This window comes from Muntiacus reevesi, chromosome 3 (genome assembly GCF_963930625.1).
Source record: "Muntiacus reevesi chromosome 3, mMunRee1.1, whole genome shotgun sequence".
Taxonomy (NCBI): Eukaryota; Metazoa; Chordata; class Mammalia; order Artiodactyla; family Cervidae; genus Muntiacus; species Muntiacus reevesi.
Window position 1 is genome coordinate 251120685 of NC_089251.1, and position 15527 is coordinate 251136211.

Sequence of the window (15527 nt, forward strand, 5' to 3'; positions counted from 1 at the left end):
GGTCCCAGACTCTGCTTTCCCTCTGCCTCTCTACACTGGGACCAAACGAGCCCCTGCTCCGGCCTCTAGCTGGTCCTGCCCATGGCTACCCGACCAGGATCCCGGCCCCGAGCTCCTGCCGACCAGTGGAACCCCCAGGGGCTGGGAGGCGCCCCTTCCTTCGGGCTCAGACGGCGGCCGGCAGGAACCCCACACCCTCGTCCTGCTACTTGTGCGCCGCACAGGTGCCCGCACGGCGCTGCCGCCGCGCCTACAGCTCGCGCTGAAAACCCGAGCGAGCGCGGCTCTCGCTCCGCCCGCCGCCGCCGCCGCGGCTGCCGGTACCGGATGAGTGGACCGCTCTGGACGCGCGGTAGGGCAGGACACGCCCCCGAGCGGGGCGCGGGTCCCTCGGGGAGCAGCAGGGTGGGAGGAGGGAGACGCGAGCTCCAGCCCCGCCAGAGTCCCCGGCCAGGCTGCCAGGCGGTTCCTGGAAGAGCCTCTGGCCGGCCGGAATCGGCGCCCGGGAACACGACCCGCAGACTCCTGACTGGGACAAGATTAGAGGGGAGACGCACTTCTTTCCTAACCCCTCCTTCCTTCCTTACCTCCCCAGCCCTCCCTCGTCCCCGCCCTTCAGTCCTCCAGCGTTTCACGGAGGCCCCGCGGGAGCCCAGTGGGAGCCCAAGTACTAGGAAGTGTTTATGTTTTGCAGGGATCAGACCCAGCCGCTGACTCCAAGGAAATGAGGATGCTCTGAGACAGGAGGATTATTTTTCTGGGATGTGACTGTGGATTCTTGGCTCCTAGGATTCCTGGGACTGCCCACTAATACTGCCCAGCTCCTTGTGGGTGTTCAGTAAATAGGTACGGAACTGGATTTACGGAAATTACTAAATGAAGTACCCCGTCTGAGCAATTCATGACTTTAACCAAATTCATGGACCCGGGGTTGGGTACAGGAGGGTGGAACATGGAAGGAGGCTGTAAAACACAGTTCCTTGGATTCAGAACCTGCCTAGCAGGAGCACGCAGTAAAACAGACATAAGGGCCTCGGGGCTTCCTGCATACAGGGTGCCTACTCTTCTTTTCCTGAACCACTTGCCATCTCCTTCTTTCTCCACTCAGTTTGGCAAAAAAGGCAAGGCTTCCTTTAGTTTCAGTATCCAAGGGCTGTGGGTAAAGGTTACTCCTCTGTAGGAGGCCTTTCTTTCCCCAGCCTGATGGATTCTCCAGATCTGGCTAGTCTCCACTAGTTAGGCTAAGAATGACACCAGATTTCCCTTGGGCCTTTTCCAACCTACTTGCTAAGCTTGGGTAGTTTCCTGGCAAAGACACACAGCCTGATGACCCCTTCTTGAAGCCCACGGGTCTCCTCTTTTGTGAGAAATAAGAGCAGCTGGAGAATCATCCAGTTCCCTGGAACAGCAGGACAATCTAGATGAGCTCTTACAGAATGCCAGGAACCAGGGTAACAGAAAAGCTGCAAAGGAAACAGGTAGTGACATTTTTATGGGGCTCCACGTGGCGGGACACGCAGGTGACTTCCACAATAAGTAAAGCTTGCTCCAGATGATGTCCTCACAGCTAAAACAACAAGCGTACCGAACACTTGCTATGTTGATCACTTTAAACTAGCATGTTAATCTTCACAACAAATTTATGATGTGGGGACTCTTATTATCTTGTTCTAAAGATGGGAAACTCTGAGAAGTTGAGTAAAGTACCCAACGCACACAGTGAGGTGGTGTCAGAGCCAGGATGCAGATCTGCTGAGATGGGCTCCAGAGTGAGGCACACTCTCAGCCCCATCAGTGGGTTGTCTCCCACCTGTGTCAGAGGACTCCTAGCTCTGCTGGTAACAAAGATGCAGGGGCTGGCACAGAATGTTCTCTAAACATTCCTCTGACAGTCATGGGAAGAGGAGAGAGGGAGAAGAGAGGCACTTGTTCAAAAATTACAAATACCCCAGCTTAGTGCTGTGATTAAGGGTACGGCTTGGCACTGGGAGTGCAACTGTGAACAAAGACTGCCTTCATGGAGCTTACATTATGCTGGGGAGGAGGCCAGTCAACAAATGAAATACATAGAGTTGACCCTTGAAGAACAGGGGTTTGAACTGCAGGTCCACAAATACATGGTTATCTTCCAGCAGTAAATACTACAGTACTACACAGTCTGGGGTTGGTCAAATCCATGAGCACAGAACCACTGATGCAGAGAGCCAACTATAAGTTATAGGTAGATTTTCAACTGCACAGGGGTCAGCACCCCAACCCCTACTTTGTTCAAGGGTCAGCTGTATACAAAAGCAGAATTTCAGTGATAGGTGCAATGAAAAAAAACAAAACTTGGCAAAGTATTAAATAAAGTGATGAGGTGGTGAAAAGGTCTCTACCTGAGTAGAGATTTGGTAGAAATGAAGAAGTGAGCTATGCTAATATCTGTGGAAAAGAGTGTCCCAGGAAGAGCAAGGGTGCTGAAGTTGTGAGATGTAACATGTTGGGAGCATTTATGAAACAGCAGAGAGATCAGCCAAGAGACAGTGAGGCAAGCATAGAATATTGGCAGTTGGAGCTGCAGACTGCTAAGGGGATGAGTTGTGGTCAAGAATTAAATGAGGCAAATTTCTTAACACAGTGCCTGATACAAATAAAGTGCTCAATAAAGTTCCCTGTTGTATTACTTTTATTATTATCACTATTATTTTCTGAAAGTAATATTAGGGCTTCCCTGGTGGCTCAGCGGTTAAGAATCTGCCTGCAATGCAGGAGCCACAGGAGATGTGATTCAATCCCTAGGTCGGGAAGATCCCCTGGAGGAAGGCATGGTAACCTACTCCTGTATTTTTGCCTGGAGAATCCATGGACAGAGGAGCCTGGCTACAGTCCACAGGGTCACAAAGAGTCGGACATGACTGAAGTGACTGAGCACACACACCCACAAAGTAATAGTGTATGGCCACATCTCTGGTAACTTGAGTAACTCATCAGTAAAGATGATCAGAATGGTACACTGGAGCTGGCTTGCAGGGGCTCACAAGAGCCTGTTTTAGCATCTCTTCAACTTCATGTTCAGTGACATCATGTAGCTTGCAGTAAAGCCATGATGGAAGTATACACACCATGAAATCAAATGCTATGAGTCAGGACTACCGCCCCCCCCCCCCCCACCAACCCCCGATTGCTAGTTGTTAAATGCCTGCTAGAATTCAGAGGAAACAGCTCAATTGCCCACTAACTGATGAATGGATAAATAAAATGTGGTGTACCCATACAGTGGAAAAAATGTATATGTAACAAAGGAAGTACTAAAATATGCTCCAACTTGAATGAAGCTTGAAAACAGTGTGCAAACAAAGAAGCCACTTACAAATGACCACATACTGTATGATTTCATTTATATGAAGTGTCCAAAATAGGCAAATCCATAGATTAGTGGTTACCAGCGGATGAGGACAAGGGAAGATGTAGGAAAGTTGGGTGTTGGGGAGTAACCACTAATAAGTATAAAGTTTTTGCAGGAGTAATCAAAACATTCCGAAACTGAGTGTGGTGATGGTTGCACAGATCTGTGAATATACTGAAACCTCTGACCTGTACACTTTAAAAGGGTGAAAAATTGTATGGCATGTGAATTATATCTCATTAAAGCTGTTATTAAAACAACAACAAAAGCCATTTACCAGCACTCGACTGATGTGCAAGGAGGCAAGAGAAGCAATGAGCTTCTTCAAGGAAGGGAGAGAAGCGGACCACCCCTGGGCTGCCTGGAAATGGGGCTTAATAAATGGATGTTTCCTCAATTCCATCCTCCATGTATTCATTATGTAAGCGCTTACTTAGCGTGTATTATGTTCCAGGCTCTGGGAACAAAAGAAGACCAAGACGAAACCTCTGCCTTTGATTGAGAATCTCCGTCTCCTCTGCCAAGAGGAGTGGGAGTAGAATGCTGGGAAGGGTAGGGGGGAAATCTGAGCATTTCTGGCTTGGTTTTGAATGGGTTGGAGCCTCATTCCCTGCTTGGCTCACGAAGTCACTAAAGAAGGCAATCTGAGGAAGACAATGCAAGGGTGACAGACAGCACAATTAGGATGGTCCAGAGGCTGTGGTGGAGGGCTACATAGTAAGATGTGTGGCAATATGGCCCCAATTGCCATTTCCTCTTCATACTCCATTTGTAGAACAGTACATGCGCTGGTCAAGATTCCAGCAGGAAACAGAGTGCACTCAAAGTAACTCTAAGAGGGTAAATTCACAAAGGGACTAGTTATAAAGGTGAAGTATATAGGTAAACCACAGTGATAGTGAAGGAACTGGGACTCACAGCCACAGGGAAGTCACCTCCCCTAGACCTGATGAGAGCAGGAGAGAGGCTTGTGCACTGACTAAGCCTGGAGAGAAGCAGTGGCAGCCTGTCAAATGACATGAGGGATCTCAGGAATAAATAACTTGATCTCCTTCTTCCCCCTCCCTCCTATCCTGAGCAGATCCAGCTAGAGGTGAGGAGCTTGTTGATGGAATCCATATGTCATCCTACCTGGGCAGAGAGTAGAGCAGGATTTGAGTAATAGCTGGAGGAGCAGAGGACAAATACTTGGCCCAATATGGAAACTTGAGGAAGTCCCTTTAGGAAATACTGGATGCTATAACGCCAAAGAATTTTCTGTATAATTCTGCCCTCTTCTGCTCCCTGCTAATTCCATCAGAACTGTCTATAATATACCCTACACCCACATTTGCAGTCAACAAAACCCTCTATGGTACTCACCCTGAAAAGATACGATATCATGAAGATAGATCAGTCATCTCAAGGGAGAAACTCTGCAGGCTCCTTCCCTATCTATACTTCCACCAGACTAGAAATATTGACCAAGCAGCCCCTCCCTGGAGTAGATCAAGGGGTCTTCCCTTCCTATTCTTTTCAAGAATAACTCATTTTCAAGTATAACTTGATCCAAGTATTCATTACTTTATCACTGTCATTATCAATTAGCATTCATTGAGCAACATGCAAAGCCCTGGGTTACTTCCAAGGTAACTTTTGTTATTACAAAGCAGACCCATTAACTTTTAGTACTGGATGAAACCTTCAGTTGAGTTCAGTTCAGTCGCTCAGTCGTGTCCAACTCTTTGCGACCCCATGAATCGCAGCACGCCAGGCCTCCCTGTCCATCACGAACTCCTGGAGTTTACTCAAACTCATGCCCATCAAGTCGGTGAAGCCATCCAGCCATCTCATCCTCTGTCATCCCCTTCTCCTCCTGCCCCCAATCCCTCCCAGCATCAGGGTCTTTTCCAGTGAGTCAACTCTTGGCATGAGGTGGCCAAAGTATTGGAGTTTCAGCTTCAGCATCAGTCCTTCCAATGAACACCCAGGACCGATCTCCTTTAGGATGGACTGATTAGATCTCCTTGCAGTCCAAGGGACTCTCAAGAGTCTTCTCCAACACCACAGTTCAAAAGCATCAATTTTTCAGTGCTCAATTTTCTTCACAGTCCAACTCTCACATCCATACATGACCACTGGAAAAACCATAACCTTGACCAGATGGACCTTTGTTGGCAAAGTAATGTCTCTGCTTTTTAATATGCTATCTAGGTTGGTCATAACTTTCCTTCCAAGGAGTAAGCGCCTTTTAATTTCCTGGCAGCAGTCACCATCTACAGTGATTTTGGAGTCCCCAAAAATAAAGTCTGACACTGTTTCCACTGTCTCCCCATCTAATTCCCATGAGCTGATTGGACCAGATGCCGTGATCTTAGTTTTCTGAATGTTAAGCTTTAAGCCAACTTTTTCACTCTCCTCTTTCACTTTCATCAAGAGGCTTTTTAGTTCCTCTTCACTTTCTGCCATAAGGGTGGTGTCATCTGCATATCTGAGGTTATTGATATTTCTCCCGGCAGTCTTGATTCCAGCTTGTGCTTCTTCCAGCCCAGCATTTCTCATGATGTACTCTGCATATAAGTTAAATAAGCAGGGTGACAATATACAGCCTTGATATACTCCTTTTCCTATTTGGAACCAGTCTGTTGTTCCATGTCCAGTTCTAACTATTGCTTCCTGACTTGCATATAGGTTTCTCAAGAGGCAGGTCAGGTGGTCTGGTATTCCCATCTCCTTCAGAATTTTCCACAGTTTATTGTGATCCACACAGTCGAAGGCTTTGGCGTAGTCAATAAAGCAGAAATAGAGGTTTTTCTAGAACTCTCTTGCTTTTTCGAAGATCCAGCGGATATTGGCAATTTGATCTCTGGTTCCTCTGCTTTTTCTAAAACCAGCTTGAACATCTGGAAGTTCTCAGTTCACGTATTGCTGAAGCCTGGAAACCTTAGAGACCTTCTAATACTTCCCTTTCATTTCACGCCTATGGAAATTGAGATTCAGAGCAGATATCTAACTCATCCAAAGTCACCAGCCAAGTCCAACCTCTAATCTGCCCCTGGTCCCATCCCACCTCTACATCCAGAACTCAATACCAACCTCTTGAAGTCAATGAACTTCTGTTACCTAAACTTGTCTCCTAATCATTCCATCTCCTAAAACAGACTTTCATTTTTGTGACCATTAGACATCATCAGATAGGTTGATCCAACTTTCAAAATGAAACCTTCACTTCAAAAATAAAATTGGCATCATTTTCTTTTAGGAAATAGGAGTTCACAGGATCAAAGAGAAGATAGGTTATCCCCCTTCCAAAAAGAAGGAAAATTCCACAGAGATGTTTACAGAAATTTCATAAGTGATCATAGTCTATATCAAATCTATACCAAATCTATACATCATAAGTGGTCATAGCCTATACTAAATTCAGAACCTGAGGTGCTGTATCACTTAGGGTTCTCCAGAGCAGCAGAACCAACAGGATTATGCTGTTTGGTTTAGTTTTAGTCATTAAGTCATGTCCAACTCTTTTGAGACCCCATGGACTGTAGCCCATCAGACTCCTCTATCCATAGGATTTCCCAGGCAAGAATACTGGAGTAGGTTGCCATTTCCTATTCCAGAGTATCTTCCTGACCCAGGGATTGAACCTAAGTCTCCTGCTTGGCAGGCAGAGTCTTGGACCACTGAGTCACCTGGGAAGCCTATACAGAGAGAGAAAAGAGAGACAGAGATGTTGATAGAGACAGAGATAGAGGTAAAGACTGATTGATTAGGAGGAATTGGCTCTCATGATTATGGAAGCTGAGAAGCCCCACAATCTGCTGACTGCAAAGTAGAAATCCAGGAAAGCCAGCAGTGTAATTCAGTCTGAGATTGAAGGCCTGAGAACAAGAGGAGAAAATGATGTAAATCCTAGTCAGAGGGCAGGAGAAGATGAGATTAAACGTCCCAGCTCGAGCAGTGAGGCAGAAGGAAAGGGTGAATTGCTTCTTCCTCCACCTTTTGTTCTATTCAGGCCTTCAATGGAATGGACAGTACCCACCCACACTGGGAAGAGCTACGTTGCCGAATCAAGCAGTTCAAATGTTAGTCTCAACCAGAAATACTCTCCTAGGCACACCCAGAAACAATGTTTAATCTGGGTACCCAATGGCACACTCATGTTGTCACATAAAAGTAACCATTACAGGACCCTTACCTGGTTTTAAATTTTGTAAGTGCCTTTTCCCTATTCTATTTGTGTAGAATCTCTACATGTGGCTGTTTAAATTGTCACTTTCTATCCTAGTAGTGATTTCACCTTAATCCATGAAACTTTATAACCCACAGTAACTCACAAGAGAATGCCAAGTATATAAAGTAACAGTGTGGGTTTATATACACCAGGCAGGGTAAATTAGATTAGCCCTGTCCAGCTAGGCATCTGGGAATGAAGTCTGTTTCTTTTACTGAAGAAGAAGAAGTTGTGCATGTAAATTCTGAAGCATGTATTTACACACTAGCATGCCAAGTCACTTCAGTCATGTCCATCATGTCCGACTCTTTGTGATCCTATGGACTGTAGCCTGCCAGCTCCTCTGTCCGTGGGATTTCCCAGGCAAGAATATTGGAGTGAGTTGCCGTTTCCTCCTGCAGGGAATCTTCCCTACACAGGGATCAAACCCGCGTCCCTTATGTCTCCTACATTGCCAGATGGGTTCTTTACCACTAGCGCCACCTGGGATTTACACACCACCTGCACAAATATGGCTTCTTTCATAGCTCAGTTAGTAAAGAATCCGCCTGCAATGCAGGAGACCCTGGTTCGATTCTTGGGTTGGGAAGATCCACTGGAGAAGGGATAGGCAACCCACTCCAGTATTCTTGGGCTTCCCTTGTGGCTCAGCTGGTAAAGAATCTGCCTGCAATGTAGGAGACCTGGGTCCGATTCCTGGGTTGGGAAGATCCCCTGGAGAAGGGAAAGGCTATCCAATCCAGTATTCTGGCCTGGAGAATTCCATGGACTAAGTCCATGGGGTCGCAAAAAGTCAGACATAACTGAGCGGCTTTCACTTTCACTGGACAATTATAGCTGTATTTATGAAGTATAATTGACTTAATTCCTAGTATCACTAATTAAATTAACAGGTTACCCTCAATAACTCTTATACTCTTAGCAATAATCAGAGACAGTAAATTACAATGGTACACTTATTGTTTAAAATATTTTAACGTTAAATTTTCTTTCTTACTCCATTTCAATTGTTTCTTCCCTCCCCCTTCACTATTAACATTTTTAGCTATTTCCCCAAAACTTATCTTTGAACAAAATATTTAACCTACAAGGACCTCAGTTTCCTTAGATTTAGTGCTCCCAACACTGTGCTATCCCATATAGTGTCCACCAGACACATGTGGCTAGCTAAATTTAAATGTTAATTAATTAAAATTAAATAAAATTATAAAGTCAGTTCTTTGGGCACTCACATTTCAAGTGCCCAGTGGCCATAAGTGGCTAGTGGCTACCATGTTGGATTGTGTGTACCTTGAGAAAGCTCTATTTGAGAGTGCTGTCCGAAGACCATCTGCAGTGCTAAGATTCTGTGTTTATTTACCAGTGTCATTCAATGGCCTCCCAACTGTCAGATATAATGGCCCATTTTAATCTTCATACTAGTTTTATGATCGTCCTCTGTTCATGAAAGTTTCTCTTAACAGCACCATTTCCCAATTCTCTATTATTTGAATGGATTTGAATTACATTCTCTCAAAAGAGTGACTAACCATCATTTCTCAGTTTATCTCACTAGTTTTTACACTTCCTGTGGCCTTCCTTAATGGCTGCAATTACTCGTTTAAGGTCCATTCCCGCAACTATAGTTACCACCTCTTATTTTCACAGTCCCCAATCCATATATTATGCTACAAGATGATTCCATTTTCTATCAGTGGATGCTATCTTGCTTAGCTGGGCTCCCATAACAAGATATCATGGACTAAGTGTCTTAAGCAACAGAAATTTACTTTCTCACAGTTCTGGAGGCTGAAAGCCTAAGGACAGGATGCTAGCATGGTTGTATTCTAGTGAGAGCTTACTTCCTGGCTTACAGATGGCCACCTTCTCACTGTGTCCTCACATGGCAGAGCGTATGCTCTCTGGTGTCCCTTCTGATTAAGGCACTAATCACTTCAAACCAGGGCCTCACTCCTAAAACCTCACTTAACTTTAATTACCTCCCAAAGGCCCCCCTTCTAAGCACCATCACATTGGAGGTGATGAACTTTGCAGGGACACAAACATTTAGTCCATAACACATGTACAGCAAACCACCTCAAAACTCAGTTGCTTAATACAAAGGATTTGTTTGTTTGTTTACTTATCACAGTTGTGTGCGTTAACCAGTGGTTCGTCTGTTCCACCTGGAATCAGCAGGAGTCAATCCTGTGGCTGCATTTAGCTGGCAGGAAACGGCCTCTTGCGCACATCCAGGACCTCAGTGCTGGAGCTAATCAGTTTTCCTCCAAGAGCTTCCTTCCACCTAGTGTCTCATCCTCAGTTCTGCTTCATATGGCTTGTCTCTCAAGAAGGACAGCTTGTCCTTCCTTACTGTGTGGCCACTGGGTTTCAAGGAAGAGTATTTCAAGAGGGTAAGCCCAGTGTGCAAGAGCTTATTAAGTTTTGCATCATACTTAATGTCCCACTGGCCAAAGCCGACCATATAGTCAAGCTAACTGCAGAGGAGGGACAAGAATGTGAATCTTTATTGGTGCGGGGCACTGGGAGCCATCAGTTCTCCCCAGAATCTCCTACCCACATCGTCAATTGCTGCAAGACATTCACTCCTAAATGTCTTACAGGCACTTCAATTTATCATTTCCAACATCGCTTCACCCCTCCCTACCTTAAATCACTCAATTCTATATGTTTTACTTTAGAAATTTCTCTTTGAAACCAAATTCTCTTCTCCTAACCTACTTGCCTTAATCCAAGCCTTCATTAACTGCCTAATTCTCTGCTGAACAGTACTGTCTTATAACAAGTATGATAATGACACAGCCTTGATTATAAACTCTTTTATTTATAGGCTTCTGCATGCATTTTTGCTAAGTCGCTTCAGTAATGACTCTTTGTGCCCCCATGGACTGTAGCCTGCCATGCTCCTCTGTCCGTGAGATTCTCCAGGGAAGAATACTGGAGTGGGTTGCCATACCCTCCTCTAGGGGATCTTCCCAACTCATGGATCAAACCCACATCTTTTACATCTCCTGCACTGGCAGACATGTTCTTTACCACTAGTACCACCTGGGAAGGATTTATAGACTTAAGTCCTTGTCAAAGCTAGGTCCTTGTCAAAGCTATGTAGAGGATTGAATGACAACCTTCCAAAAGATACATCATCTCAGAACCTATGAACATGACCTTATTTGGAAAGAGGGTCTTTGCAGATATAATTAAAGATCTCAAGATAACAGCATCCTGGACTTAGGCCTAAGTCCAGTGACACTTCCTTACAAGATAGAGGAGAGAAGATAGAGATATTAGAGAGAAGATGTTGTGAAGACAGAGTAGAGATTGGAATGATACTTCTTTAGGCCAAGGAACATCAAGGATTGCTGACAGCCACCATAAGTTAGGAGAGAGATGAGGGGTGGATTCTCCCTCAGAGCCTCCAAAAAAATAAATAAACACCTTCCCACACCTTGATTTTGGAGCTCTGGCTGTCAGCACTGTCAGAGAGTAGTTTCTATAGTTTTAAGCCACCAAGTTTGGGGTAAGTTGTTGTGACAACCCTGGGAGATAAATAGAAGATCTTCATCACTGTATCTCTGTGCTTCATCTCTGCTCTCACACAGTCTCCAAGCAGATGCCTTCTGTCCTCTTGTTTCTTCCTGAAAAGTCCTTCTCCCCTGTCTTGCTCTTTAAATTCTCTGTTCTGTTAAGACCTATATTTGAAATGTCACATCCTAAATGAAGTTTTACCTGCCTCCACAGTGAGAAGAAGTGTTCTATCTTCCTGTGTGATCTGTCCTCCTGTTTTCATACATTTTGGTCATATATCTGCTATAAATCATTCAATAGTTGGTCTCTGTTTAACCCAACATGATGCATTTAATTCTCCATTTAAAAGGGTTTTACATCAAAGCACATTTTATTGTTCTTTCATTTCTCTTTTTTTTGGGTCAATTTAGAAACTGAAAACACTCTAAGCAAAAACTCTACCTGCATTCATAACTGTATTAAAGAGTAATAATTACTTAGAAAATAAAACTTAAAGATACCGAGGTGAACAATAATGACCAGTGAGAATAACTGAAAAATATGCAGAAAATAACAGAAAAATATTCCATATCATGCCATAAATATTTATATATTCTGTTTTCTCCTCGTCTCCTTAAAATCAATTGAGTATTTTATCTCAGAATAAAAATCAGAAATAATCAAATTATCTTGATGAAGAATGATTTGTTGATAAAATAAATTGACTGACTTTTGATTGTCTCAAAGTATTTCCTCTGCATTTGGAGACTCAGACAGCAGAATGTGGACAAATTCAATATTCTTAAAATTCCTTGAATCTTTACAAAGGCAATTTTGCTAAAAATATCTTAAGCAATCAAATATTTAGTTAAACACTGAGAATATAAAACAGTCAAAGACTCATCCCTTTCTTCAAAGAACATTACCTATAATCTAGCTAGGGAGATAAGATATTTACATACTGAAAGTTGCTCAGTCATATCTGCCTCTTTGCGACCCAGGCCAGAATACTGGAGTGGTAACCATTCCCTTCTCCAGGGGATCTTCCCAACCCAGGGATCGAACCCAGGTCTCCTGCATTGCGGGCAGATTCTTTACCAGCTGAACCACCAGGGAAGCACAATTGACAATATAAGATAATATTGATGGAGTAGGAGAGACAAAGGGATCTATAAAAGAAATCAGAAGTATTCTTAAGTGTCATATGGTATTGTTTATATTTAATAATAATTCATAATTAGTATTAATATTGAAAGTATAGGCCTACTAATACCAGAACAAAGGAGATAAAAATTGAAGAAAAATTCAACAATAGATGATTTAGTTTTTATTTATGGAATTAACATAAGAAGAAGGATAGAAAAAAATATTAAATAATGATGACTTTCCTCTCTCTCTCTCTTTTTTTTTTTGGCCTCTCAGGGCAGCTTTCGGGATCTTCGTTCCAGACCAGGGATAGAACCCATGCCCCCTGAAGAAGCATGGACTCCTAACCACTGGACGGCCAGGGAATTCCACTGATGCCCTTTTTCTTAATTGCCATGCCTTCATTCACTAAATCAAAAGTAATCAATCATTCCAGTTATTGCTTTACATGTCTTACAGGAAGAACACTATAAGAACAGAATAAGGATGCCTTATCATTTAAAAGACAGCCTCCATTTGTCTCATCTGCTATTTATGGTTTGATTCAAAGATGAAATATTACTCCCCAGAGTACCTTTAACAGCAACTAACACAAAAAAGCAAACATGTCAACTCTTAATTATTTTTTATTGTTCAAGTGATTATGATAAATGAGGGTAAGGCCAAGCTATAAGTTTCAAATGTATTTTTGAAAATATACCATATATTATCCATAAAACATTATAAGTGTTTTAATGTTAGAATTTACCTTCCCCAAAAGAAATACATGAAGATTAAAGACAATTTGAACTTCGAGAAACTATGAATCTCTTGCCAAATTAATCTTCTTAATATAATGTGAAATAGCAGCTAACATAATTAGTTATCATTCCAGAAATGAATTACCTCACTGTTATGTGCTTTAAGAACAGCTAATGAGTGTAGCCTGGTGCGTGTATGCATGCTAAGTCACTCCAATTGTATCCGACTCTTTGCAACCCCAAGATCTGTAGCCTGCTGGGCTCCTCTGTCCATGGGATTCTCCAGGCAAGAATACTGAAGTGGGTTGCCATGACTTCCTCCAGGGGATCTTCCCCACCCAGAGATCAAACCCACATCTCCTGCAGTGGCAGGTGGGTTCTTTACCACTAGCCCCACCTGGGAAGTCCAGCCTTGTGCCACCATGGAAACAGTTAATCCAAGATAGAACCTGATGCTGGATATTTCCCCTGAAATTTAGTCTCTGAAAGATTTTCTCACTTGTATATATTTTTTTCCAGCATAAAAACTGCATCTTAATGAGACTCTTGTATGTGTAGGAAATTTCTTTACCAGTTATTTTACCACCAAGAAGTAAGCCAATTTAAATATCTTACCAGATATCGGCATAATAGATATATTAAAGAAAAAAACAAAAAATTGTCCAAATAATTAAATTCATGACACAATATAATAATAAAATAAAGAATGAGGATAATTTCAGTCTTTCATCCAAATACTCTTCTGAGCAAAGTAAAATGTGCCATTTTCACCCTGGCTGCTTTTTTTTTTTTGCCCTCTTTCATCCATCTGCTCATTGACTTCTCCAATGGGCTTCTCCAATTTTCCCTATTAAATGACCCTCCAAGGATAAACTCTGACAATGACCTTGGAGGGAATTCACATCAGTTTCTGTTAGTTTGTTTGCCTGTAATAGTAATTTCATTGTATTGCTTCTAACCTGGTTCTTTTTTTTTCCCTGAAATTGCAAACTCATATCTTAACTATGCGTTTGGTAGGCTGGTTCTTCTCGCTTAGCCAATTCCCTGGTGAAGTGGGAGTGATGCTGCCTGTCACCATCATGATCACAGTGAAGGCCATTATGGGGAGCACAAGACCATCTGTGTCACTGCCCTTTATGATTTTAGGTTGGTCGGAATTTCTATTTTGCATATTTTCCTTAGTTTCAAGCTATGACAGGGCAATTTATTTCTCTATGCCTCAGGCTCTATATCTATAAAATGTGAATCATTTCCCTAACAGAATTGTCTGGAGGATGAAATGAGTTCACACATGTACAGCACCTAGAACAGTATTTGACACTTAGTAAGCTCTCAGTCAATGTTAGTTATTCTATTATTGTTGTTGTTATCATTATTTGAACCACCAATCCATAGTCCTTAAGAAAATATAATTTTTGAACACACTATTTTTAAAGAACATAAATGCTGATGTGAATAATTATTTTTAAAACCACAATTTCTGCTAGTTGGAGTAACTGAATAAAAAAAAAAATCACTGTAGAGAGAGAGAGAATTTAACAGAACTGAACATGTGAAGGAGCATAATTGTGGCAGGAAATTGAACCAACTCAAGGAGCCAAAAAACAACAAACAAAAAATACTGCTTAGAAAGATGACATAGTTGCTTTTCAAAAGAACTGGCTGTGCTGTTTCCCACATGTTCAGGGGAGTCTTGCAGATCAACACAATCAGCCCTCTTAGGAAGTATCTGCATTGCCACGGTAGCCAGCATGCCTTCTGAGAGGCAGGTATGGCTAACACCACGTTCCCGAAACACACACACAGGAAGCTTCCCAGTAGCTCACTATGGTGGAAATGTTCTTCTTTCTAAATTTTTACAAACTTAAATTTACTGACACACAAAAAGAATTTACAGATTTTGCTTTTATATCTGTAACAGAATTTTAGTGCCTTTTGTTCTTTTTCATTAGAAAAATATATACTTGTAAGAACTTAAATATAACAAGATTATATAAAAGTAAAAGCCTTCCATCCCTGTTCCATAGAAACACATTTATCATATAGCATGTATCAAGTAGCTGTATAGATACCTTTACATATACATACTTTTGTATGTACACAGAAAAAAGACTGTATATAAAGTTGAACAATTCTATAACATTAATCAGAAGTTTGCTTTCTTTACTCAACAGTGTATCAAAGATATCCTTCCAAATCAGAAAAAATAAAACCTTTCACAAGAACAAAACTTCAAAAAAGGCTTTTATCTTTAAGCAAAATTAACACTCCAAGAAGAAAGACCATGTTTATTCTATCCAGAAGTATAAGAGAAGTGATTGTCTCTTCCAAATCAGAATTTAACTTTTAATGATAAATTATCTTCTTGAGTGGTTCACCAGTGTTCTCAGATATAATAGCGGAATAGAATCGTCTAGTCCTAGCTACCAAAATTAACTAATTTTTCATGCTTCAAGTAAAGTTGCTCAATAATTTGATAATGAGTATACAGTTAATCTAAAATTGGAATTTTCAAAGGCGTTGTTTTTTTTTCCCC